General features: G+C 41.2%; 1 protein-coding gene across 3 annotated transcripts in view; it reads right to left on the bottom strand.

The window, feature by feature from the left end:
- The window catches only part of DRD2 (dopamine receptor D2), a 322,451-nt gene extending 312,697 nt beyond the window's left edge, over positions 1-9,754 (bottom strand). Inside the window, exon 1 of one of the 3 annotated variants that reach the window (XM_083163236.1) lies at positions 8,576-9,754. The gene's annotated coding sequence lies outside the window, so the exon portion shown is untranslated. The remainder of the gene's footprint in view (positions 1-8,575) is intronic. The other 2 variants (XM_083163234.1, XM_083163235.1) reach the window with 2 other exon arrangements.
- Positions 9,755-27,091: the final 17,337 nt, after the last annotated feature.

Here is a 27,091-nt window from a genome sequence, read left to right as displayed (position 1 = left end):
GCAGGCACCTGACATTCGCAGCCTTTTCATTTTCAAATCCTGTCTTCTCCGTACAGGACTCAGATGCCACCTACTGGCATTTAATGATTTTTCATTATATGATATTGATTATATAACGCTTGTATTCTGTTCTTACCATGACCTCAAGCCTTCTAATTCATTTTTGCTTTCATGATAAAAATAAAACAATGTTAACATATGATTGTCTATCGCAACAGACACAATTTATTACAGCAAACGTATTTCTTCAATACAGGCTGTTATGCATTTGGAACGAGCATGCAATCCCAAACCCCTGGAAGCTATATTGTCTTGCTTATCATAGTCATATTCCTGGATCTCACACCATTGGCTGTCATTTCTTAAATAATGGTGTTTGAGACAGCTGCCAAGTTAATGTGAAGTTAATATACTCTACATTGATGATCTGAATTTGCCATATGAGCAGAGACTCTGGAGATGATTTATTATACTGCTTAACACAATTAGTTTTATATCTCTGTTTTGCTATTAGGTGACTGCTTTCACACCAATTTCGAACAGGCAAATATTTGCTCTGCATGAAGGTTGAATCAGACTGGATCAGTGAGTAAAGCTGTGTACACACGGTGCAATCATATTGCTCAGGAGAAGAGGCAGAGGAAGTCGCCGGTTGGAGAAGCATGCTCCTCCGACAAGCGACCATTAGGGGGCTTAAAACGGGAGCGAGCACCCAAAGGTGCACACTCCAGTCGCAGGCAATATGGTTGCTCAGCGACCATATTGGCAGTAATTTTTGCCCGTGTTTACACAGCTTAAGTGTAATTATCAAATCACACTTGTTCTTCAGCAAAAAAAGCTCTACAATATTTAGTATAAAATCTGTCCTATATTTATTTATTATTATTTATTAACAGTTTCGGTACTTATGTAGTATCTGGGCTGCCGATTTTCTGATTGTATGCCTTACCTTAAGGCATACAATCAGATGCGATTCGACGTGATTTTTGGCAAAATCGCATCGAATCGCATGCGATATCGCATGCGATGCGATTTTGCATAGGATTCAATGTTAACAAGGTCATGTTCATTTCCCCGCTATCCAAGTGGGCATAGAGTTGGATATAAACCTGTGGCGAGCGTAGCAAGCCACCGAGCCACCGAGCCCGAAGCGTGGCGAGCGGACACAGATTTCTTGAAAAGTATTCTGTGTCCCCTCGCCACGCTTCGGGCTCGGTGGCTTGCTACGCTCGCCACATGTTTATATCCAACTCCATGCCCACTTGGATAGTGGGGAAAGGAAATGGACCCCTTTTTCCCATTGAATTCTATGTTAAAATGGACTCAGACCATTTTAACATTGAATCCTATGGAAAAATCGGGACCATCACACTACGATTTAGTCGCATGCGATGCGATGCTACCGATCCGACCCGATTTCTAAATCGGACGCCCAGATACTACATAAGTACCACAGTTTCTTATATAGCGCACACATATTCTGCAGCGCTTTACAGAGAATATTTTAACATTCACATCAGTCCCTGCCCCAGTGGAGCTTACACTCTATATTCCCTACCACATGTACACGCACACACAGACATTCTAGGGTTAATTTTTGTTGGAAGCCAATTAACCTACCTGTATATTTTTGGATTGTGGGAGGAAACCGGAGTACCCGGAAGAAACGCACGCATGCACGGGGAGAATATACAAATTCTGCACAGTTAGGGCCTTGGTGGTTATCGAACCCATTTTCTCAGTGCTGTAAGGCAGTAATGCTAACCATTACACCATCCGTGCTGCATATACAACACAATTCACGCAAATACTAGCTGCCACAAGGACTCAATGTAAAATTGGCAGATAAATTAGCAATAAAATCTAATTTGCAATTATTATATGAGTAGTCCAGACACCCCTTACAAAGTATAATTTCTAATAATAATACTAATAGTAATTTTATTTGTATAGCACTCTTTTTCCAATAGGACTCAAGGCGCTTGACAGAATAAATCTAATACAGTTCGGGAACAATGAACTACATAGACGCTTTTCATATACAATACTTAAGGGAATTACGGAAATGCTTTAGTAAACAGGAAAGTCTTGAGTCTGTTTTTAAAGGATTCTAGAGTGGGGCCTCTCGAACTGTGCAGGGAAGTGAGTTCCATAGGGTCGGAGGATGACACTAACTAAAATCAATGAGGGCACCAACAAGTTTGTACACTAATTTTATATTGAGATCCTGGTGACCAGGAGGTATTCGGAGCATTACATAGGAGTAATCACACGGAAGGTTCCAACAGTTTAGCTGCAGACCACCTATGGATGCCTTTCTAAACAATGTTATTACAGATTATTTTGCTATTTTGTAGATATAAGAAAATAGTGAAAACACAGGTTACACCTTAACTGATGGTATTCAAAATATCTCTTGCTGTTAGACTACCCATACTTATGTTTAGCAGTGAGCATGTCTTACTAACACTAAATGTGTAGTTGCCTGTCCTTAGTGTCATCTGTCCAATTTCCAGGTTTCTGTTTGCACAATAGAATCCTCTGTAGAGTCCAAACTCTTTGAGATCATTAGATGACACATCAGTGGTACAGGCATGCACACATTACAAACACAGCTTCAAGTGAATGCTTCCCTGACCTCAGTGTACAATTTCAGGGTTTTGTTTGCGCAATATGAATTTTTATTTTTTTTTGCTCGGAAGAGTTAGAACTCAGTGAGATCATTAAATGACACGTCAGTAGTGGCAAACATGCACACATTACAATCACATGCCTGATGTCTTTGCTGCTATAACAGAGAGGGTCAATTCTAGCAGTGATATGCTGTCAAACATACAGCGATGTAAATAAAATCCATACAAAAAAATCAGAAAGTTGCTTACAGTATACCTCTACATGTTCACATCCTCACGCCATTCCTCTACAAGTTGACATTGCCCCAACTTACTGTAAGTCTGCACGAGGGGCCTGATTCTATTTAATTTGCAAAAGCAAATAATAACAAATAATAGACAAAACCATATGCACTGCAGGTGGGGCAGATGTAACATGTGCAAAGAGAGTTAGATTTGGGTGGGGGTTTTACTTCAAACTGATATCTATATTGCAGTGTAAAAAAAAACAGCCAGTATTTTTCTTGCACAGAAACAAAATAACTCCCACAAATCTAACTCTCTCTGCACATGTTAAATCTGCCCCCTGCAGTGCACATGGTTTTGTACATTAGAGAGAGAATTTCCTTTTGCAAGTGAACCAGAATCGGGCCCTAGATGTAAACTCATGCAAATTCCACTGGAAAGCTTTTTTTGTGTGAAAACTCTCACCCACCTGCATCACCGGACGATTGCCATGGGAACGCCCATGAAACGCTGAGTATTCCCATAGGCTATGCCCCCCGCCGCCGTCCCACGCCCCCGCCTGCACTGCTAGGTTTCGAGCGGCATGGCGAACATGCAGTTTGCACCAAGCATCTGCACATGTGCATAACTGCGCATGCGCAGATGCTAAAAATCGGTCTCCCATGCAAATGCGTGGGGGACCGATTAAATCAGATTAGCCCCCTATGTTCCTAATTAAAAATTCAACAAACATTTGTGTCATGCTGTTACTTGTTGGTGACACAGATCTGTGACTTTTTGGAACAATCCTTATTCATTTTAGAAAGCGTGTTGGTTCGTTGAGATTTATGGATTTATGAATTTATGGATTTCCAGATACAGGGATTTTTTGGCCAGATAAATGGATTTTACAATCTATCTGACTTTGCCCACACATTACAGATTTATCTCAGTGATCGGCAGATTTTTCCATCTAAAGATTGCATCTTCATATCTGGAAATTGCCCAATCGATTGTCATTTCAGCTGTTCATAATGTAAATAGATGAAGATGATGAATTGGGAATGCCCACACATATAAAAAAAGATCTGCAGATAATACCAGATTATTAAACATGTTTAAAAACCTGATTAAGCAATCGATTGGCGGTTTTGATTGGGATTGCCAAAAGAGGGAGCCCACACATCTAAAATTAACTGTGGCAATCATCTCCATATCTGAAAATTGTGACAATTAATTGCTGATGTATGGGGCACTTAATTCTTTTCATACCACAATGATGAGCCACACACAAGGTCCTAGTGCATCAATAACACTACAGACTTGCATTTATAAAGCTTTTATAGAATTACTGTATATGAAGCTAGCTATGTACAGTTCATAGATAATAGATCATATAAATGCTTACTCATTCACCTAACACATTAGAAAAGATATATTCTATTCTATTTCTAAAATGAACCTCAGGATGGATTCATAGACACAAACAATGGATAACTAAAAGACAAACAAAGTTAAGACTAGTACAATAGTTCAGTGTAAAATAATAAAACATTAAACATTATATTATAGTATGATTATTAGTGGTTAAAGAATGACAGTTACTCCAGCTGGTTGGTTCTTACTTTATCTCTCTCCACTTCTATCTGTCCAAACTTTGATTGATCTACCCCATAGTCACTTTATAATGTTTTAAATGTTGATTCAATACATGAACAGTATGGTACAATATCTAATGCCAAAAAATGCAAAATAATGCACTTGGGTTGCAAAAATCCAAAGACTAAATATAGTATACAGTAAATGGCACTATAATGGAAACTACTGAGGAAGAGAGGGATCTAGGTGTCACTATTTCAGGGGACTTAAAAGCAGGTAGGCAATGTAACAAAGCAATGAAGAAGGCAAGTCAGATGCTTGGTTGCATAGGGAGAGGTATCAGCAGTAGAAAGAAAGAAGTAATAATGCCACTGTATAGGTCATTGGTACGACCTCACCTAGAGTATTGTGTTCAGTTCTGTATAGGTCATTGGTACGGCCTCACCTAGAGTATTGTGTTCAGTTCTGGAGACCATATCTCCAGAAGGATATAAATACATTAGAGACTGTACAAAGAAGGGCAACTAAAATGGTGCATGGCCTACATCACAAAACGTACCAGGAAAGACTAAAAGATATTAATATGTATATTTTGGAGCAGAGATGGGAAAGGGGGGACATGATAGAAACTTTCAAATATATCAAGGGCTTTAACAAGGTACAGGTGGGAGACATTGTTAACAGGAAGAGGAGCAGCAGAACACGAGGACATGCACTGACACTAGAGGGAGGAAGATTCAGGGGAAATTTGAGGAAGAATTACTTCATAGAAAGAGTAGTAGATAAGTGGAATAGCCTCCCATCAGAGGTGGTAGAGGCAAATACAGTACAGTAGTACAAGTTACACATGCTTGGGATAGGCATATTGATATCTTTACAAAGAAATAAGGATAAAATATGGTTTGAGGTAACATGTTTAAAAAAGGGGCAGACTAGATGGGCCAAGTGGTTCTTATCTGCCATCAAATTTTATGTTTCTATGTTTCTATGAGTGTAATGTTTGGGCAATTTTGCCAAAGACCATGATGGTATCTGGTCGCAACCGAAACAGTTTGGTCACAGTTATCTCATAGAAAACTGGATTGAGGTGACAAAAAGATAGATACTGTAGCATACCTCCCAACTGTCCCGATTTTCGTGGGAACATCACATTTTTTGGGAGATGTCCCCGCATCCTGCCTAGGGCTGGCAGTGTCCCGCACCGGGGGGGGGGGGGGGGAGGGGGAAAGTAGGGAGTCCTCAATACCACTTGCTGTTATGCGATGAATAGATGTGTCTATTCCCACAATCAGTGGGTCTGGGGGCATGGTCAGCAGTTCACAGAGCCCATGGCCACAGCAGCAAAGAGGAGGGAGATGCAATTTGTAATCCACATACCCTTGCCACCAGGCCACACCCCAAAATTCCCGCAAGGGTCCCTCTGGGAATTATATTCTTGTTGGGAGGTATTCAATAGATAGATACATAGATAGATAGATAGATAGATAGATAGATAGATAGATAGATTAAAAGCAAACAAAATGCAGATAGAAGAAACAAATTGAGGTGGGTAACTTGAGAAATAGGTAGATGGATAAATATAGAGATCCAGTAATAAAAGAGAGAGAGAGAGAGAACGAGACGGGGGATGGTTGAGATGCAGATACTGAATGTAATAAACATATGTAGCGATAAGACCTTTAGAGAAAGAATTTGTTCCGCTAATGGTAACACTTTGGTATTTAAGTAAAAAAAAAAAAAAAAAAACACTGCATGGATTCACCGAACAGCATATTCTAAATACATCTTTTCAGCATTTTATTATCATTTATTAATTATTTACTGACAATTATTCAGCCTACACTTTTTTATAATGGTTTTATAGAGAATATTCAGTCACTCACATCAGTACATGCCACAGTGAAGTTCCTACCACGTGTACACACATACAATATATATATATATATATATATATATATATATATATATATATATATATGTACACAATGATTATTTTTTTGTTGTTAAAATCCTATTGTTTGATACAGCTTTTTATTTATTTATTTAAAGTTTCTTATACAGCGCAGCATATTCCATTGCACTTTACACTTGGCATAGGTCTCATTTTAGAGGGAACTTCTTGTGTGTGAGAGAGCTATATTGGATATCGATCTCACCTCATTAATGAAAGGTATCATTTTTTATATATATATATATATATATATATATATATATATATATATATATATATATATATATATATAGGAACACAGGAAAGGCGGCACTCAGAGATGGGTAATGTGAAACCAAAATGTGGTTTAATATGTCGTCAGGCAACGTTTCGGGGCTGCGCCCCTTTATCAAGCCAACAGAACAACAAGACTTGTTGTTCTGTTGGCTTGATAAAAGGGCACAGCCACGAAACGTTGCCTGATGACATATTAAACCATATTTTGGTTTCACTTATTACCCATCTCTGAGTGCCGCCTTTCCTGTGTTCCTGCATGCACGCAGCTTCTGCTTTGGGGAAGGCACCAGGGCACCTTTATTTGTTATAGCATATGGGAGTGCATATATATATATATATATATATATATATATATGTCTAATGTCCATTTGTGTGTCTCCGAAGCACTGCCATCTATTGGCAATGAGTAAAACTACATCTCTTTCACACATGCACAGAGGCAATCACAAGGTAGCAGACTAGCTTTCGAAGCATTTGCTTTGAGCTGGCTTACTATTTTTTTAAAATAAATACACTGTGGAGCAACACATCTTATCTATCTATCTATCTATCTATCTATCTATCTATCTATCTATCTATCTATCTATCTATCTATCCAGAAATGGAAAGAAAAGAAAAATGTACTGAAAAAATGGAGAATCATAGCACTTTAAAGATAAGGGTTATACAGTAGGGTGTGAGAATCAGTGAGAGATTTTGTGTAAGTTCTTCTGTTATTTTAAAGAGGTTATCACTTGCACTGCAAACCTACAGGTTTATTTTGCCATAGAAATGATTGCCGCCTTAAAAAAAAAAAAAAAAAAAACTGGAGATTTCTCCCAAATTCTCTCACTTTCTGATTCTCACACCTTATTACATTTGGCCCAAGGTATTAAGCCACAATATTCATATGTAATTTTTCCTGTCATTAAAGCAATATTGTTTGTTTGAACGTAACCCCTTCCTGTGGTTCAAGTTAAATGCAAGTGACCTGGAAATAAAATCTACTTTTTACAAACAGTGTACACCGAAACACAACATCTTTATAAGTATGTACTGTTGCATCCCTTACTTTATCTCAAATCTACGAATTAAATAGGAACCAGAAATTTATTTTTACTGTGAACTTTCTTACAGCATAATGACTTCAAAGTTAATAATCTTCAGCAAACTTTTTTTCATAAAATGAATACGTTGCTCAAGAGATCTTTCTGCATATGTAGCTGTAATAATGTTAATATAAAGGGTTATTCTTGCATAAAATATCTGTTGAGTGTAAACTATGTACAGTAAGCTTGTAATATGATGGACAACTACAGTATATGTGGAATAGTTCACTTAATTTCAACAAAGCTAAAGGGTGTACTGTATATAATGTTCTCTAGATTAATTTAAAAAAGAGCATCCATAAATGTGTTTAAATGAAGATACCCTCTCACTGATCAATCTTGCAATTTGTAACTCCCAACACATACTCAATGCAGGGTGATAGCTTTAAGGCACAATATAACCACAGAGGTAGGTGGCCAAACTGAACAAGACCCAGTCATTTGACCCTCAGCAGGATCACTTGTGACACCAATGGAATCTAATAATGTGATTGGAAGGTAACCTCTCACACAGATTGGCTTGGACAAAAAATGGTCATCAACCAAACTTGTCCAATAAAGATCCAATCAATACTTTCTGCCCACTAACGTTTAATTATTCTATTCAAATACTGTATAATTCTGTCAGGAGATTTTGAAGATACTAATTTCAAAGTTCAAAGACTTTTATAGGCGTTAAGAAAATAAAAGAACCTCTAGTAAGCAGACCATGTCTTGAAAAGATTATTATTATTAAAAGATCATTATTAACCATATGCATTTTAGATTTAAGTAGAAATATGTGCCAGTGTGTCCATTTATACTGTATTAATGTATTGCCTTACCTTCAAGCCATATGACTCAGTATAAATGATGCATTACAATGTGTTGGCTGCTACTGTAGATCCACAATACTTTCTCTGTCCTTAGTTCTCAGGAGTTTCTATCATAATCAATTGAGCCCACACAGGAAAAAAAAAACACAAAAAAGTTGTATTCTTGCAGAACTTTCCAATTACTTGCGATAGCTTTTGGTTATCTGCTCACCGGTCATCAATCACTGAATTACTTCCACGCAAGCGAATTTAGGCTGTGGGTGCAGACGTCTTCACTAACTGGCTTCTCAGCTTGATGGTGGACTTCTGAGATAAGTCATACACAGAGGCATGAATGGGTTTCATTCACTGAAGCTTTTTGTAACAAATGGGACAGGTGTTCCTGGCTTTGACATCACAATTTCGACCTTTGCTACCTTCAAAGCTGAACTTCACAGATATTCCACTGATTTATTCCAGAATGAAAGATGCGTGTGGCTGCTCACTCAGCTGAGCTGATGAAACTTTACCAGCAATCCTGCAAAAGCACAGCCTCTTTATATACTGCTGTATAAGAAATGACCTCTCAGGGATATTTTCCTCCTGTGTTGCATTAATAGGCTGGTATTTTCCAGCTAATGATGAAGCAGTTGTTGTTGCAGCAGCAGCCAGCAGCGTCTGGAGCAGGTCTGAATGAGCAGTTAATAAATTAGGAGATGAGTACAGATCGTTGGTGCTGAAAGGAAAGCAGTGGTAAAATTCAGCACCGGAGACTGGACAGCTCCTCCCTGGAGATCTCCGTTCTGTTTCGCACCCACACGTGAACTCTTGCCTGCTCTTTTCCCTCCTGTTGGACCCTTCATGCCTTTTAAATGTCCATCCTTTTTACCCTCTTTAATTCCCTCCCCCTTTTCTAAGGCGTATACAGTATATATAGTCATTCACATGCAAAGCTGTCACCCACCTCCTATTTATCACCGGAATCTTTCCAAGGAAACATAGTTTTACTGGCGTTGATCTGGATCAGAGGATTTAAGTCATGACTTTACAGAAGCCAAGCAATTGTTTCTCTCCTCTTATACACGCCTCCCCCGGCACATTCGCCACCTTCCTTACACACAGTCTTTCTTCTGTGGGTTTTATGCATTTACATACTGTGAGTCCGTACTGTGCTAACAGTGCTATGCTGTGCTATGCTGACAGATCACTGTATGCACACTACTTACTTAGAAAGCATACTGTAGCAAGCTCTTTATTATAGTGATGTGTAGAAACTGACTATCTGTTTAAATAGGGTTCGAGTAAAAATTGGAATGGTCCGGATCCGGAACGCTGGAGCGTGTTCCGGCGTTCCGTCTTTCCCTCCATCCCCGGACCATACAGGGAGGCTTCAATTCAGTCACTGTCCTCCCTGCGGTGACTGCTGCCCCGGAGGGGTACGCAAGCTAAAAGCTCTAGTGTGGGAAAGGTTGCTGGCTGCTTTCCGGAACGATCCGGTTTAGCTTTACGGAGTGTTTCTGCTGCTTGAACAGCAATCCTAGGCTAGGTTGGTTTTCAGTTTAAATATACTGTATAGATAACTGGTTACGTTTAAATCAGCGATTGCTCAGCGTTATACCAAGCCCAATTACTGCTTGCTAAATCTGCATGTGTCACATTACATACAGTATGTACAGTGATTTTTTTTTTGCTAAATCTGCACCACCACCTTCATGAAACAATGTTACTAATGTGCGTCTCCTTGTAATCAGCGTCCTTGTCCTGGGAAACAGCTGTCTGTAGTAGCCCCTTAGGCTTCCTATTGCATTACTATTACAGAACACAGAAATCAATGTAATTTACCAACTGCAAATGGGAGGAGAGGGGTATGTGGTCGGGAATACCATTCTGCCTCTTTCTTTCTCTTGCTTGTGACTACTAGAGGAACAGAGTATCCCTGGAATAACATCTGTTATTGAAACAACCCACAGGCTCCATTTAGTAAAACCTTTTAATGTTCTATCAGTTTAGCTTTAAATTTAATGAATATAATCGAATGTAGTTAGATTTAAAAGGTGCACAAACATGGAAAGGTTTATTATTTTCATTTTCTAACCGTTTAGAACAACATAATGTTTAAAAATGATCTGTGTGTGGGCATGAGAATGATGCAATGCGCTTGGTTATGGTATAAATGGTAGTCAATGCTCGGAAGGTAGTCTAGGTAGACAGTCACTAGTTCAACCATTAATAGTCAACAATGACTAGGTTGACACCTTGAAATGGTCGAAATACCCAAGGTCGATATAAGGTTGACACAAGCGTATGGTCGACATAGGCATGGTCAACGTACATAAGAACGATATTAGTTTTTCTAATTTTTTGGTGTCTACAGATGGAGCCGGCCTTGTATTTGCAGGTGCTGGCAAAACTATCTCCAGCCCCCGCCAGCTGCCAGCTCCCGCTAGGGGGCACACGCGCATGAGACGATCCCGCGCCCCGTGGCAATGGAGCTCCCCCCGGGTCCACGACGCCTCCCCCGCCACCACAACGGTCCCCCTCTCCCTCCCCCCCTAACCCTGCTCATCTCCCTAAAGTGGAGACAGGCAGGGACCCGCTGTGCTGCCGTCGAGAGACTTGGGCGCGCTTGCGTGTGAGACGCATTTGCGTCCCAGTCAGTCAGTCATCTGTATGTGGATACCATTCCAAAGTTTGCTGTGACACTGCTCATTAGGGGACTCCTCCACTCCCACACAAAGCCACAGGCACAGCGACCTACAATATGCCCTACAGTATGCCCAATGCTGGTCCTGCCTGCATGTGTATGCATCATACTGTACAGTTGCAGGCAGCTGGAGGCCCCCAAGGGTTTAAATCATACTGGCTCCAGACTGTCCATGGCTGACAGCTACTGTCTCAGGCCAGATAGATGCACAAAGCTTCAAAAGTGATAATATGGAGATAAAATTCTGAAAGGGCATGAGCGGGAATCCTGGTTCTGTGCCCAAACTATCACAGATATTTTGCATGCAAAAAATAAAAAAAAGCTTTTTTTCATGGCTCTTCTAACTCATTGTCTTAACCTCACTCAATCATATACTCTACATTGATGAACAACTGAAGAATTATCTGATGCACTACTGTATGTGGCTATTGAGGCAGTGAGTGAGGCGATGAGGGCCAGCAATGGGCAGTGTGTGAGGCTAGGAGTGCAGGCTATGTGCTGTGTGTGTCTATATGTGTGTATATGTGTGTGTGTGTGGGGGGGGGGGGGCCCTATGGGGCAGTGTGCGAGGCTAGCAGTGCATGCTATGTGCAGTGTGTGTGTCTATGGGTGTGTGTGTGGCTATGGGGTAGTATGTGAGGCTAGGAGTGCATGCTTTGTGCAGTGTGCGTGTGTGTGTGTGTGTGAGAGACCATGAGGGCAGGCTATGGGCAGTGTGAGAGACTATGAGGGCAGGTTATGGACAGTTTGTAAGGTTATAAGGGCAGACTACAGTATGGGCAGTGTGTGAGGTTATGAGGGCAGGCTATGTGCAGTGTGTGTGTGTGCGTGTGTGTGTGTGTGTGTATGGGTGTGGGTGTGTGGCTATGGGGCAGTGTGTGAGGGTAGGAGTGCAGGCTATTTGCAGTGTGTGTCTATGGGTGTGTGCGTGAGGCTATGGGGCAGTGAGTGGTGGTAGGAGTGCATGCTATGTGCAGTGTGTGTGTCTATGGGTGTGTGTGTGGCTATGGGGCAGTGTGTGAGGCTAGCAGTGCATGCTATGTACAATATGAGGCTATGAGGGCAGGCTATGTGCAGTGTGTGTGGGTATGTGCGTGGCTATGGGTCAGTGTGTGAGGGTATGAGGGCAGGCTATGGGGTAGTGTGTGTGGGTATGTGCGTGGCTATGTGTGTGTGTATGTGTGTGGCTATAGGGCAGTGTGTGAGACTATGAGGATAGACTATGGACAGTGTGTGATGTTATGAGGGCAGGCTATGGGGCAGTGTGTGTGGGTATGTGCGTGGCTATGGGTCAGTGTGTGAGGGTATGAGGGCAGGCTATGGGGCAGTGTGTGAGGGTATGCGGGCATGCTATGAGCAGTGTGTGTGAGGGTATGCAGGCATGCTATGAGCAGTGTGAGAGGCTATGAGGGCAGGCTATGTGCAGTATGAGAGGCTATGAGGGCAGGCTATGTGCAGTGTGTGTGGGTATGAGGGCAGGCTATGGGGTAGTGTGTGTGGGTATGTGCGTGGCTATGAGTCAGTGTGTGAGGGTATGAGGGCAGGCTATGAGCAGTGTGAGAGGCTATGAGGGCAGGCTATGGGCAGTGTGTGTGTGGGTATGTGCGTGGCTATGAGCAGTGTGTGTGAGGCTATGAGGGCAGGCTATGAGCAGTGTGAGAGGCTATGAGAGCAGGCTATGGGCAGTGTTCCAGTGTGAGTGCACATGTGTATGTGTGTGTGTGTGTGTGTGTGTGTGTGTGTGTGTGTGTGTGTGTGAGAGACTATAGGGCAAAGCCATGGGCACTGAGTGTGTGTGTTGGGGAAGAGGCGACATATTTGCTGGGAACACTACATTGTGGCCTAATGGATAACCTCCTCGTGAGGGTAAGTCTTTATAACCACTATCCCTGCACACCAATACTATGTCCTTATTACTTAACTGTGCGCACGCTATTGTACCCTTATCCCCTAACCATGCACACTACTGGAACATTATTATTATTATTATTACATTTTATTTCTAAGTCACCACAAGTGTTTCACAGCTCCGTACATAGGTCACATATCAGAACTATGGGTGTGTGCATGGCTATGGGGCAGTGTGTGAGGGTAGGAGTGAAGGCTCCTACAATTTGGCACTAACGGGGAGGGTTTGGTTCAGGCAGTGGGGAGGATGGACTAGGGTGAGGCTGTGGGAAGGGAGGCTTAGAGTGAGGGTAACCAGGGGAAGGTGTAGTATATTAACCTTCCCCTGTCTGGATTCCCAATGTTGGGATGCTGGCATCGATATTCTTACTGTCAGTATCCTGAACGCTGGTCATCCGAATGTGTCATGTGTTGACACCTGTTTTGGCAGATTATAGAGTTTGTTTGCCAGAAGAATACCCTCATGTCAGTTACTGGACCCTTTGTTCCCACCTCTGTCCGCTGCCTGCTTACTCTGAATGACCAACGCCTCTCCTGGCTGATCGGTGATGCAATGCAAGGGGGTGACACCATAACAGCAGAGCAGCTTTGGTATTTTGGTGTCACCCCCATAGATGACACAACTTGCACATGCCACTGTACCCCTTATCATATAACATATTACATTTTGTATAATGCAGTGAAAGGGGAACTGTCCAGAGGACATTTTTGTAGGAGGGAGTCAAGTTTTAGTTTGGCAAAAGGGCCAAACACCCCAGCACCAGCACTGAAATATACAACATAAAAAATACAAATTCTGGTATGGCAAAAAAAATGGTGGTGATTGGCTTGAACAATTTTAAAACCATTTGCCAACTATATAAATCAAATTCACCCATTAAAGGAAATTACATATACATAGCCATCAGTATGTGTTGCGTTATAGGTGCTGTAATGCCACCTGGTGTATATCTTGTACTCTGCATTTACTTCTAGAAGAACAATTTGAGGGTTAATACTGCTGTGCAAAATGTGGCTGAGTTGCTCATCTGGAATCTTGGAACCTGGATCTATGGGAAGAAAGGGATGTCTCACAGATAATGTATCTGGATCTATATAAGCAACTAGCAACATTTAAAAGATATTGGGGAAATTTACGGTACTTGTTTCCTAGCACGGCACCCACGATATTAAGTTGTATGCCCGCATGCGATGCGATTTTAAATTGTATAAGCCCCTATATGATTTTTAATTGTATAAGCAACCTAATTGGTGCTTACAATGTTAAAAGCACCCCCACGCCACCCCCACTATCAACGCCAACCTGAAGCGTGGCAAGCGCAGCGAGCCCACGCGGGGTGACGGTACGCGTCCTCTGACCTTTTCATACCCCCACTATCCACGTCGGCGTGGAGTTGATTTTATATAGTGTGGCAAGCTAAGCGAGCCACTGTGCCAGAAGCGTGGCGAGCGGCCGCGTATTACTTGTATTACATGTATTCCGCGTCCCCTCGCCAGGCTTTGGGCTCGGTGGCTCGCTGTGCTTGCCACACTATATAAAATCAACTCCACGCTGACGTGGATAGTAGGGGTATGAAAAGGTCGGAGGACGCGTACTGCCGCCACTCGCGGACTCGCTGCACTCTCCGCGCTTCGGGTTGGCGTTGATAGTGGGGGTGTGGCATGGGGGTGCTTTTAACTTTGTAAGCACCCATTACGGTGCTTATACAATTAATTATCTTATAGGGGGCACATTTAACATTGAAAACACCCATTAGGGTGCTTATACAATTTTAAATCGTATACCATTGTATATGGCATACAATGGCATACAATGCAATGGTATACAATTTAAAATTGTATAACATCGGCTGCCATCGCATCGCATCGCATACCATCATATGCATTATGGTATGCGATGCGATGTGATGGGCGCCGTGCTAGGAAACAAGTACCACATTTTTTCTAAGATGTGTATTCTACTTCACATGTGATGTTGCTATAGGCAACCAATCAGAATCTACTTCTTATTTATTTAGCACCTTCTAGAAGATAGTAGACAGGATCTGATTGGTTGCCCATAGCAACATCACATGTGAAGTAGAATTCACGTCTTAGTAAATTTCCCCCATTGTTGGTGACTACGGGGCTGAATGTACAGTGTTTTGTTTGAATGTGCAGTATGCATATTAAGACGAAATAGAATTTTGAGTTTCATATAACTTCTACTGGTGGTCTTCTACACCAGACTAGGTGGATCTGTGGCATGCAAGGTGCAGTATATACAAACACAGTATTCAATGCTCTGACAGCGAGCTACGATGGCGAGCAGTGCCGATAGCTCGCCGTCAGAGTATTCAATTGCCTCCCCTCCACTCACCATTTCCACCTGCTGGTTCCTTTAGGTGAAGTGTAAATGGTGAGCGTGGCCATTAGAATGTCAGGGCTCGCCACAAAATGCAGTGGACTTGCTTCATTTGCAATGAACCGCGCTGTTTAGGGGGATCGGCGAGGATTTCTCCCAGACATTGAATACACAGAGCATGGCTTTTCCTCGCCAAAAATAAGCCCTCCTCGCCGTACAAACCTCCCTTTGCCGTGGCATTGAATACACTTCACAGTACCAGTAGCACAATGGGGGTTATTTTGGTTTCCTTCTTAGATGGACAAAACCATGTGCACTGCAGGTGGGGTAAATGTTACTTGTGCAGAGAGAATTAGATTTGGGTGGGGTTTTACTTCAAAGTAAGATCTATATTGCAGTGTAAAAATAAAGCAGCCAGTATTTTCTCTGCACAGAAACAAAATCTTATTCTCTCTGCACATTTTACATCTGCCCAACCTGCAGTGCACATGGTTTTGTTCATCTAAGAAGGAATTTGCCAGAAAGAGTGAACCAAAATAACCCCAAATGTTTCCTATTAGGAGTAGAGAGAATGTCACCTTACGCGACACACCTTTGGGAGAAGCAAATCAGTTGTATTATTTAGGGCTTTCAGAGTAAAGATGAATTCTGATGCATGTATACATCAGCATGTATTATTACTTTCAAAAATAATAAAATAGAAGAATACATGTAACTCTCACCTTCCCATCACTGCCCCCATCATTACTTAGATTGCGGTTGCGATGTGCCCACGCACGCGCACTACCGCATGCACAGTAAATCACAATTTCAGATTTTTGCCATTCTGCATGGCTAGCTGGATTGGCCCTTATGGTCAGATTGATAAACTGCAAATACAATAAGGTTGGTGCAAGGTGCAGGGGCATAACTGATGGTGTTGTATAGTAAAAAGAAGCACTTGTTGGTATTTCAGCAAGCTAAAAGTCTTCATTTCAGACATTTCGGGGTAAGTATACGAAAGCTTCTAAAAATGAAGAGGTGATGTTGCTCATAGCAACAAATATTATTTTTAAGATTCAATAGAGAAATTATAGAATCGCATCTTTTCAACTTTAAAAGCTTTAGTAAATGTACCCCTGCATATTCAGCCACAAGGTATGGATTTTGTAGTATACCCTATAGAAGCCTATGGGCTTCTTTTCACCGCCCGCCGCAACCCCACCTTCTCGCCGACCCTTCCTCTCCCCCTCCCTTGAGCTAACCTTCCTGAAAGGTCCTCTTGGACCCTGGAAGGTAAACCCCTCCTCCCCCTAGTAAAGCAGCCAGACATCCTTTCGGCTGCAGGGGGAGGAGGAGGAAGCACCGGGGACAGGCTGCTTAGCTGTCCCCGGCATGAGGGGAGAAGCAGGCAGCAGGGAGGTGACGGAGACCTCTCTGCACACCACAGTACAGGTATCGCAGTATTACTGGCTCCACATTTTACCAATTCCTTTGAAATGGTCTCCACTTCTTCACTGGCAACTTAGCACAGCTGTCAGAGTCAGTATACAGGTTGAGTATCCTTTATCCAAAATGCTGGGGACCAGAAGAATTATGGATAACGGATTATTGCGTATTTCAGAATATTTTTTCTATTTCATTGATGTATCTTGAGGTATCTTGCATTTATGTTGTATAAACACATCAAACACATGAAATACACACACATATATTTTATTTGTGCATAAAACAAGGTTTCAAAACATGAAACAAAGTTTGTGTACTATCTCAGGTACTGAATTGGAATGCCAAGCAATCATTGTCTTGTACAAATATAGTGCCAGTAACATATCATGTCCCCAGTAGTGCCAGTTACATATCATGTCCTCAGCAGTGCAGTTACAGAAGTTCCCAGTAGTGCCAGTTACATATCATGTCCTCAGTAGAGCCAGTTACATATCATGTCCTTAGTAGCGCTGTTACAGATGTCCCCAGTAGTGCCAGTTACATATCATGTCCCCAGTAGTGCCAGTTACATATCATGTCCTCAGTAGTGCCAGTTACATATCATGTCCTCGGTAGCGCTGTTACAGATGTCCCCAGTAGTGCCAGTTACATATCATGTCCTCAGTAGTGCTATTACAGATGGCCCAAGTAGATTTTCAGCAAAAAAAAAAATATATATATATGTTTTTTCCACTTTCTGGAATATATGGTTTTTCTGAATATTTTGGATAACAGATATTATTATACAGGATACTCAACCTGTGGTAGTTTAACGCAGCAGGGATAAAGTGAAGTCTTTCTGGGCTTTGTAGATATTCTTTGCTGGGTACTGGGATCCTCTATCTTAAAGTTTTTCATTGTTTAGTAAATTGTGTTAAGCCTCCACATGCAGTGCAGGTGCACCTGTATGTAGAGGGGGGCTTTGTCCAATGAAAATGTTTTAACAAAATGAAAAAAGGTTTAGAATAGATCTTTTTCCTGTTCAAACACCCAGGAAAGGGCTTTTTCAGGTTACTAAATAAACTCCTTCGCTGCTTGTCACTTCACACAATTGTGTAATGATTGACAGGACGTTTAGAACTTCAACTAGACAAAGACAAGTTACTGAATAGAATGATTAAAATACTAATTTCTGTAGTCACATACACATGCTATTAAAATTACAGCAGTACACTGTCGTGGGTGTACGTTCATTTTGTGGGTTAACAGACTAACCTCATGTCTTAACAACTCTATTACATTACTGTACATTATATTTGCAGCCAGGGGTGGATCGGGAACTAGAATTGGCCCTGGAAAAATTTCTAGAGGTGGCCTCACGTGAGCAGCACCTAATCAAATGTAGGTGGAGCCAACACCAAAATAGACCTTGGAATTAATATGCTTGGCAGTCGAGTGACCCCCATACTGTTAAGCTGATGTGACTGTGACAAACCGCAAACCTCCACATTTTAAATAATACCCCACTGAAACTGACCACAGACCCCAAACCTCCATCAGACAGACAAACAATTTATTTTCATAATCCCCTGAATATCACATTCATAATCCCCACCCATCCCCATTTCTGGTGTGAAAAACACCAGAAATGTTTACACCCAGAGAGCACACACTCCTGTCCCTTGAACAGATGTCACAATGGATATAGAGGGGTTCCCGCCTTAGATGAGTATATATGTGTGTGTGGGAGACAGGAGGGGACATGACCATGCATACATATATTTATATAAGGTGAAGTGTGTGTGTGTTTGTGTGGGGGCATTTATCTTGCCTTCAGGCAACTGGGACGAACTTATGCCACTGGGCAGTGCAATTTTGCTTTGGGGTGCTTTTCTATAAGGAAATCAAGTGCAACAGTTATAGAAACTATTTGTGTATTTGGAAATACCACTTTGATATATTGCTTAATAAATTGGTTTAAAATACCTAAATCTAAAATTACTTTGAATCTATAATCACTTGGTGGGAATTGAATTAGCCCCAGTAGATTACCGCAGGATGACTGATTCCAATCCAATTAATGTAGTAGCAAAGGAAGCAGTCATCAGGTTTTTTTTTCTCTTTCGCTTGCCTCAGTAAGTATAAAAAAAACATTCTGATAACTAGGGGATAATTGGATGCCATGAATTTTTCATGGATTCTGTGTATCAACGTGTGTTATCAACTGTGTATCAACCTGTGTTAAAGCTCATTAACACAATATTTTAATGGGCGTTAACAAGCCTTTGGAGGAAATTCTGGAGTCCAACTAAATAGAAATGGGCATGAAAACCCAAGCCAATAGCTCATTTACACTCACGATAATTTACCATGGGTAAATGAGTTTTTCTCTATTGAACATTACGTACACCAGCGCAATGAACATTTTCTGTTTCAATTTATAAAAGCGTTCAAATATATCCTGGCTGAACAAAGAGGTTTATTTGTGTACCTTATTAACACACATGTATGAAGAATTAATGGATATAAATAGTTTTGTTTAAGTTGGTATACTGTAGTTGTCCAGCACAGAGAAAAAAAACAAATTTATTGAAATAGTTGGTACTTGTGAGTTATCCGGGCTGCCGATTTCTAAATCGGGTCGGATCGGGCACATCGCATCGCATCGCATGCGACCATCGGATGCGATGCGATGCAATGACCCGATTTTTCCATAGGAATCAATGTTAAAATGGACTGAGTCCATTTTAACATGGAATTCAATGGGAAAAAGGGGTCCTTTTCATACCCCTACTATCCAAGTGGGCATGGAGTTGGATATAAACCTGTGGCGAGCGTAGCGAGCCACCGAGCCCGAAGCGTGGCGAGCGTAGCGAGCCCCGCGAGGGGACACAGAATACCATCCTCTCGCGGGGCTCGCTTCGCTCGCCACGCTTCGGGCTCGGTGGCTCGCTACGCTCGCTACAGGTTTATATCCAACTCCATGCCCACTTGGATAGTAGGGGTATGAAAAGGACCCCTTTTTCCCATTGAATTCCATGTTAAAATGGACTCAGTCAATTTTAACATTGATTCCTATGGAAAAATCGGGTCATCGCATCCGATGATCGCATAGTTATATATTTATATTTTTATATCTTGTTACCATTTAATATGTGTTTCTATTTCCCCTTTCGCAGATACAGATGGCGGCTGGTGGGGGATGGCGGCTGGCGATTCTGCCACCATCCCCTGCAAAGACAAGCCTGGCTCCATCTGTACATCTCAAGATGTTTACAGTATATTAATTATTGGACTGCTTCCAAATTCCTAACACAACAGTATAACACCAATGACTAAGGGGCCGATTCTGGTTCACAGAAATCGGCCCCTGACCCGATGGTTGGGGTTTGCGAGCCCAGGAGAAATCATTCGCTGTTCTCCGACCATCAAATCATTTCTCCTGCTGCGGGCACATGGGAGGGGATGTGTTTTCATAACACTTCCCCTTGCATGGTTGCAATGGAATACGGTGACGGTGAAGGGTGTTTTTCGGCGGGGTGGGCACTCTAGAACTCGGTAAACTTGCGATCTCCGCACCTCACCAAGTCAACCAGAATCAGGCACTGAATGTTAAAGTCTCCGAGTTGCCAGAGGTATGGAATTTTATTTGATCCTGTCCATTTTCTTAAATCAACAATCATTTCCTTGTCAATGATTGCTGCTTTAAGCAGGCGGACTTTCACAAAATCCTGTATTGCCGGCAAATTAGGAGGTTATTACATTAAGCCCCAACTCTAAATGTTATAGCGTCCGACTCTAAATGTAATTGAAAACAGTAGGAGTCTTTCTGGTGCACTACTGGGGAGCACTTTATTAAGGATCATTTTGCTGTGCAATCCATGGTTGTCCCTTATTGCTGGAACACTGGTTATATGTCTTTTTATGGTGCTCTATGCTGCATTGTGGTGTTTGTGATGTCAGTTTGGATGTTTTTTCAAATAATTTAGCAATTCTTAGATCTCAGATTCTTGAGAACGCATTGGAAGTCGTTGGATGAATCCCACATGAATGCGCTAGAAGTCACATGAGAATTTGTAAGGTACAGTAGTTGCACTTGATTGGTGCAAGTGGCAAAGATTGGTCAAAATCTATGCATCTTACACTGACATCACCTTGTTATTCTAAAAATGTCCACACAAACACAGGGAACAAGAGCATTGATTGTGGTGAAGTGTATTAGAGGTGATTGCGCAGAGGTTGGAGAGAAAAGTTTTTAAAAAAACAACAACATTCTAATTGTTGCCTTGGTCTGTAAGTTGTTTTACATATTTCTGTTGTTTGAAGTATTAAAGTCTGTATTTTCTATGTCCTGTTTATTTTATTTTTTTGTGTGGTCAAAATTTGTGAGTGTATATGGTGTGTGATGGTGTTAAGCATGTTTATGTGAGGAGGTGTTGGGCAGTGTTTTTATTTTTGTTTATTTCTAAGTGTTCTGTGTTTTGTGTGGGAATGGTAGAGTAAATGGTAATTGGTGAACTGGAGTCATGGAGTCTGAAGTAGAGGAGGTTCCTGGTCAGCTGAGTGGCTTGAGTATGAGGATTTTGATGAAGATGGTGGCTCTATGGCCAGGATGAAGTATTTCTGCAATGTGTGCTTTAGCAATGAGGAGAACATGGCTTTGATCATTGGAATTATGAACCATTATGACTGCCTGTTTGGATGCTACTCCTCCGATATGATGTTGATGGTAAAAATTCTGGAGTTCATCAATGGCTGAGACCCATTAAAGTGCAGTCTGGAGGTGACAAAAAGCATCTTGTGAAGCAGACATTGTCCACACAGTCATGACACAACAGGCAAAGTGGCACTGCCTCCCACTTCCATCAGAAATGGCTGGAGTATGAAGAGCGACAGCAGTCAAAAATCCCACCAAGAGTGGGTCTATGTGCTTCCTGTATAGAACACAAATGTCCTACCCAAACATAGGGCCTTATTCTAGTTCACTCTTTCTGACAAAATCCTTCTTAAATGGACAAAACCATGTTCACTGCAGGTGGGGCAGATGTTACTTGTGCAGAGAGAATTAGATTTGGGTGAGTTATTTTGTTTCTGTGCAGGGTAAATACTGGCTGCTTTATTTTTACACTGCAATATAGATCTCACTTTGAAGTAAAACCCCACCCAAATCGAATTCTCTCTGCACAAGTTACATCTGCCCCCTGCAGTGCACATGGTTTTGTCCAACTAAGAAGGATTTTGTCAGAAAGAGTGAACTAGAATAAGGCCTATGGTGAGTAGTATTCTAAGATTTACCTTTGTCTTGTCTTGTCAGTGTGACACACAGGGTGAAATGTAATAGGATGAGAGAATCATAAAGTGAGAGATTTGGAATCAGATTGATTTTGCAGTGTAAATGATTGCCGCTTTCTTAACAAATCTCTTACTTTTCTGATCTCTCATCGTATTACGAGTGACCAACATTGATGATTTTCTGGTAATGTGGACAGGGGATGATAAAATCCTTTCAGAAGCCATCGATAGATATAACAATGCTACTGGCCCAATCAAATTCACTTTTGAAATTAACAAAACACATGTCCATTTTCTGGATGTCAAAAGCACAGACCGCAACACCTTGTTAAAAGCACAGAGCTGTCACCCTAGGAGCTTAATTAACGGATTACCATATTTGCAGATGCTGCGCATTTTTCGCATCAACAGTAATACCACCACATGCGAAACCCAGATTGATACATTAATTTCCAAATTTGTCAGCAGAGGATACAACCTCCAATCATTACAAGAATGTAAAAAGAAGGTGTTGTGTCTGGATCGCAATAAATTGTTGCAACCTAAGCCCATATCTGCGGTAGCCATTACAGAAGATACCCGAGTCCCATGGGTTAATAAATTTAATACAGGTTCTGCAGTGGTCAATAAAACTATCAAAAAACATTGGCCGATTGTGCAAAGTGACCAATCTCTCCCATTCACCAATAAGACTGTCATGTCATGTTATTCAAGAGGGAGAAATCTCCGTGATTTATTAGTTAAAACAGTTGTCACCATACCTAAAACTAATAGTACATTCTTGAATATTGGTAGAAATGGATGTTTTAAATGCACATGTGTGACGTGCCAATTTTTACTTACATGTGGGGACATGTTCTTGCATCCGCATACCGGTAAAATATTTTACATCAGACATCGCTTCACCTGCGAATCGATGTTCGTGGTGTATATGATTGTGTGTCCGTGTAGCATTTCGCCCAATGTAAACATCCGCTCAACAGTTTGAGGTATAGGATGATAGACTGCATACCATTCTCTAACCGAGGAGGGGATTGCGGTAAAAAGTTACTCCAGCTAGAATCACGTAGGATCCACCACCTTGATGTAGTGTCCCCTAAGGGACTTAAGGAAAACCTGTCCCTATCTGTCTTCCGCTGAATGCCTTTATTATGTATGCACATTTATTATGTATTTGTAATGTGTTATGATTCATCTGGATATCGTTTGTATTGATGTATTGTATTTTTCCTTTTCTCTTCAGTTGATTTATTTGTTACTATGGTGACCCCTGTGAGCGTCCAGACGCGGCCGTGAGGCTGCCTTCTGATGACCCTTGGCAGATGGGCGGATACTGTGTTCCGTTCCACCACGCTGAATCCCCTGTATGTGTTCTTCTATAAAGGTATGTGTTATTCACTGTGTTTTTCTCCTGATGACAAATGTAATAAATTTGAAACGTTGACCTGCAACCTGTTTGCTGAGTGATTATTTGAGTACAGTTACAGTCGTTCGAGTGCCGCACCTTCATGCATTGTATATATATATATATATATATATATATATAGAAAAAGAAATAGGGGTGCGCTTGATGTACCACTTAGTGGCTATACATACAATAAGTAAAAAATGTATTTTTCATAAAAGCAGAACAGCATTTATTATAGGTTCATCCAACAGTGAAAGAATCTTTCATTTGTTCAGAATTTTTCAGAAGTGTGCCACATACACTGTGAATCCGCGGCCCAACGCGTTTCGTCCCTTAGGACTTCATCAGGGGCAGTGAGTCAATCTATGTAAGTGGTAAAACATGCCGTTACATATAGATAAAAAACATAATAAAGTTCATAAGAGATGATAATCCATAAACAGAAATAAAAAAATAAAAATAAAAAAACACATACATATAAATAAAATATGTCTAGAGAGAGGCGCAGTTCTTTCAAGGAGGTGTAGGGGAGGAAATGGAGATTGTTCAAGAGGGTGAGGAGGAGGAGATGGACAAAGTGGTGGGCTGAGCATTTATAGTAATAAATGTCATATACCTAATTAGGATAGTTCACCAACTTTATTTGTAGGTGAGATTTAAATTTCTTTTTATAAAAGGCTTAGATTGAAATTACCTATAGGGGTAAACAAAAATATATTTAATATTTAATATTATACTAAATGGTTAATACCACATTAGTAGTGGAAACAATTAACATACCAATTAGAGTGAATAAGGGTCTTCCAGCTGGGACAGCTCTGTTCCAATAAGGGAGGTTTAGTACCGCTTCTATAATAAAAGGGCCTTATGTTGAAGAACTCCTCTTAGCTACCGATGTAATTTAGTATAAGAATACATAGAAGAGTGTCAGGAGTATAAATGACATACCGGAATGGATGTGGTCTTCTTTGACCAAAGAGCAGGGTTTTGCATAGATCAATACATAAATGACAGTATGGGTTTCTTCAGATTTCTGGCGGGTGTGTCTATAACCTTTGATGTGAGATTAGATAGGCATCTTACTAGTGCTCCTCACATGAGGACAAATATAAGCCTACAGTGTGTATATAAAATCAAATTGACATACCCTTTAGGGTGGATGGATGAATTTCAACACCAGCAATGGGATCACATATACAAAAAAATTTGGATATCCCTCCGTTCACAATAGGATGCAATTTCTATGATGTAACCAAATTCAAACGTTACAATGACATATTGGGATAGGTATAAGCTAAAAAAATTGTGTAAATCACAAAATTAACATACCCTTTAGGGTGGGCAGAAGGACTTCAACACCCATACAAAAGAAAATTGGGTATCCCTCTGTTCACAAATAAATGCAATTTCTATGGTGTAACCAAAATCACACGTTACAATGACATATCAAGTTACCTATATATATGGAGTCTCAGGGAGCGCAACCTTACCTAAAAACGTGTAGACCAAGTATCACAGGGTCTCCAGGAGTTAATGTGCAAATAACAGGATAGGGCACCTTAATAAATCAAATGTAGATTTAATGAGACCAAAAAGCAATGACCAATACAGTCCCCTATATAAGGAGTCTCAGGGAGTGTAACCTTACCTAGAAAACGTGTCAACCGAGTATCACGGAGTCTCCAGGAGCCTGTGTACTCATGGCTGGATAGGGCACCTTAATATACCTCTCTAACCGTGACCTCACTTCCTGTCAGGAAAAAAGGGGGCCAGAATCATATAGAGTCTAAAAATTGGCTAAAAAAAGCTAGATAACCGAGTGTATAATTGCTATATAACAGAGGTGGATCTGGACATCATATTATTAAATGAGAGACCATGTGAGCGCTGTTTTAAACCTGAGAGGTGCTTCTGAAACGCTAGTGCGTTCCACTTTGCGTTTCAGTGACAACTTCCGGTTCGTGACAACTTCCGGCTAGCGTGTTGTCAGTGTGTGTGCATGTAGCCGTATCAGCGCTAACCTCTTTACGTTAGAATGACCAGTGTCGGCTACTTAGTATAGGGGTTTGTGAATAGAGCCAGAACGGTGCTCAAATGAGACCTAAGTGGCGCTTCCGAAACGCTGATTGCGTTCCACTGCTTCGGAAGCGCCACTTAGGTCTCATTTGAGCACCGTTCTGGCTCTATTCACAAACCCCTCTACTAAGTAGCCGACACTGGTCATTCTAACGTAAAGAGGTTAGCGCTGATACGGCTACATGCACACACACTGACAACACGCTAGCCGGAAGTTGTCACGAACCGGAAGTTGTCACTGAAACGCAAAGTGGAACGCACTAGCGTTTCAGAAGCACCTCTCAGGTTTAAAACAGCGCTCACATGGTCTCTCATTTAATAATATGATGTCCAGATCCACCTCTGTTATATAGCAATTATACACTCGGTTATCTAGCTTTTTTTAGCCAATTTTTAGACTCTATATGATTCTGGCCCCCTTTTTTCCTGACAGGAAGTGAGGTCACGGTTAGAGAGGTATATTAAGGTGCCCTATCCAGCCATGAGTACACAGGCTCCTGGAGACTCCGTGATACTCGGTTGACACGTTTTCTAGGTAAGGTTACACTCCCTGAGACTCCTTATATAGGGGACTGTATTGGTCATTGCTTTTTGGTCTCATTAAATCTACATTTGATTTATTAAGGTGCCCTATCCTGTTATTTGCACATTAACTCCTGGAGACCCTGTGATACTTGGTCTACACGTTTTTAGGTAAGGTTGCGCTCCCTGAGACTCCATATATATAGGTAACTTGATATGTCATTGTAACGTGTGATTTTGGTTACACCATAGAAATTGCATTTATTTGTGAACAGAGGGATACCCAATTTTCTTTTGTATGGGTGTTGAAGTCCTTCTGCCCACCCTAAAGGGTATGTTAATTTTGTGATTTACACAATTTTTTTAGCTTATACCTATCCCAATATGTCATTGTAACGTTTGAATTTGGTTACATCATAGAAATTGCATCCTATTGTGAACGGAGGGATATCCTAATTTTTTTGTATATGTGATCCCATTGCTAGTGTTGAAATTCATCCATCCACCCTAAAGGGTATGTCAATTTGATTTTATATACACACTGTAGGCTTATATTTGTCCTCATGTGAGGAGCACTAGTAAGATGCCTATCTAATCTCACTTCAAAGGTTATAGACACACCCGCCAGAAATCTGAAGAAACCCATACTGTCATTTATGTATTGATCTATGCAAAACCCTGCTCTTTGGTCAAAGAAGACCACATCCATTCCGGTATGTCATTTATACTCCTGACACTCTTCTATGTATTCTTATACTAAATTACATCGGTAGCTAAGAGGAGTTCTTCAACATAAGGCCCTTTTATTATAGAAGCGGTACTAAACCTCCCTTATTGGAACAGAGCTGTCCCAGCTGGAAGACCCTTATTCACTCTAATTGGTAT

This window comes from Crinia signifera, chromosome 19 (assembly GCF_055691185.1).
Source record: "Crinia signifera chromosome 19, ASM5569118v1, whole genome shotgun sequence".
Taxonomy (NCBI): Eukaryota; Metazoa; Chordata; class Amphibia; order Anura; family Myobatrachidae; genus Crinia; species Crinia signifera.
This window is presented reverse-complemented; position numbering and strand designations above follow the sequence as displayed.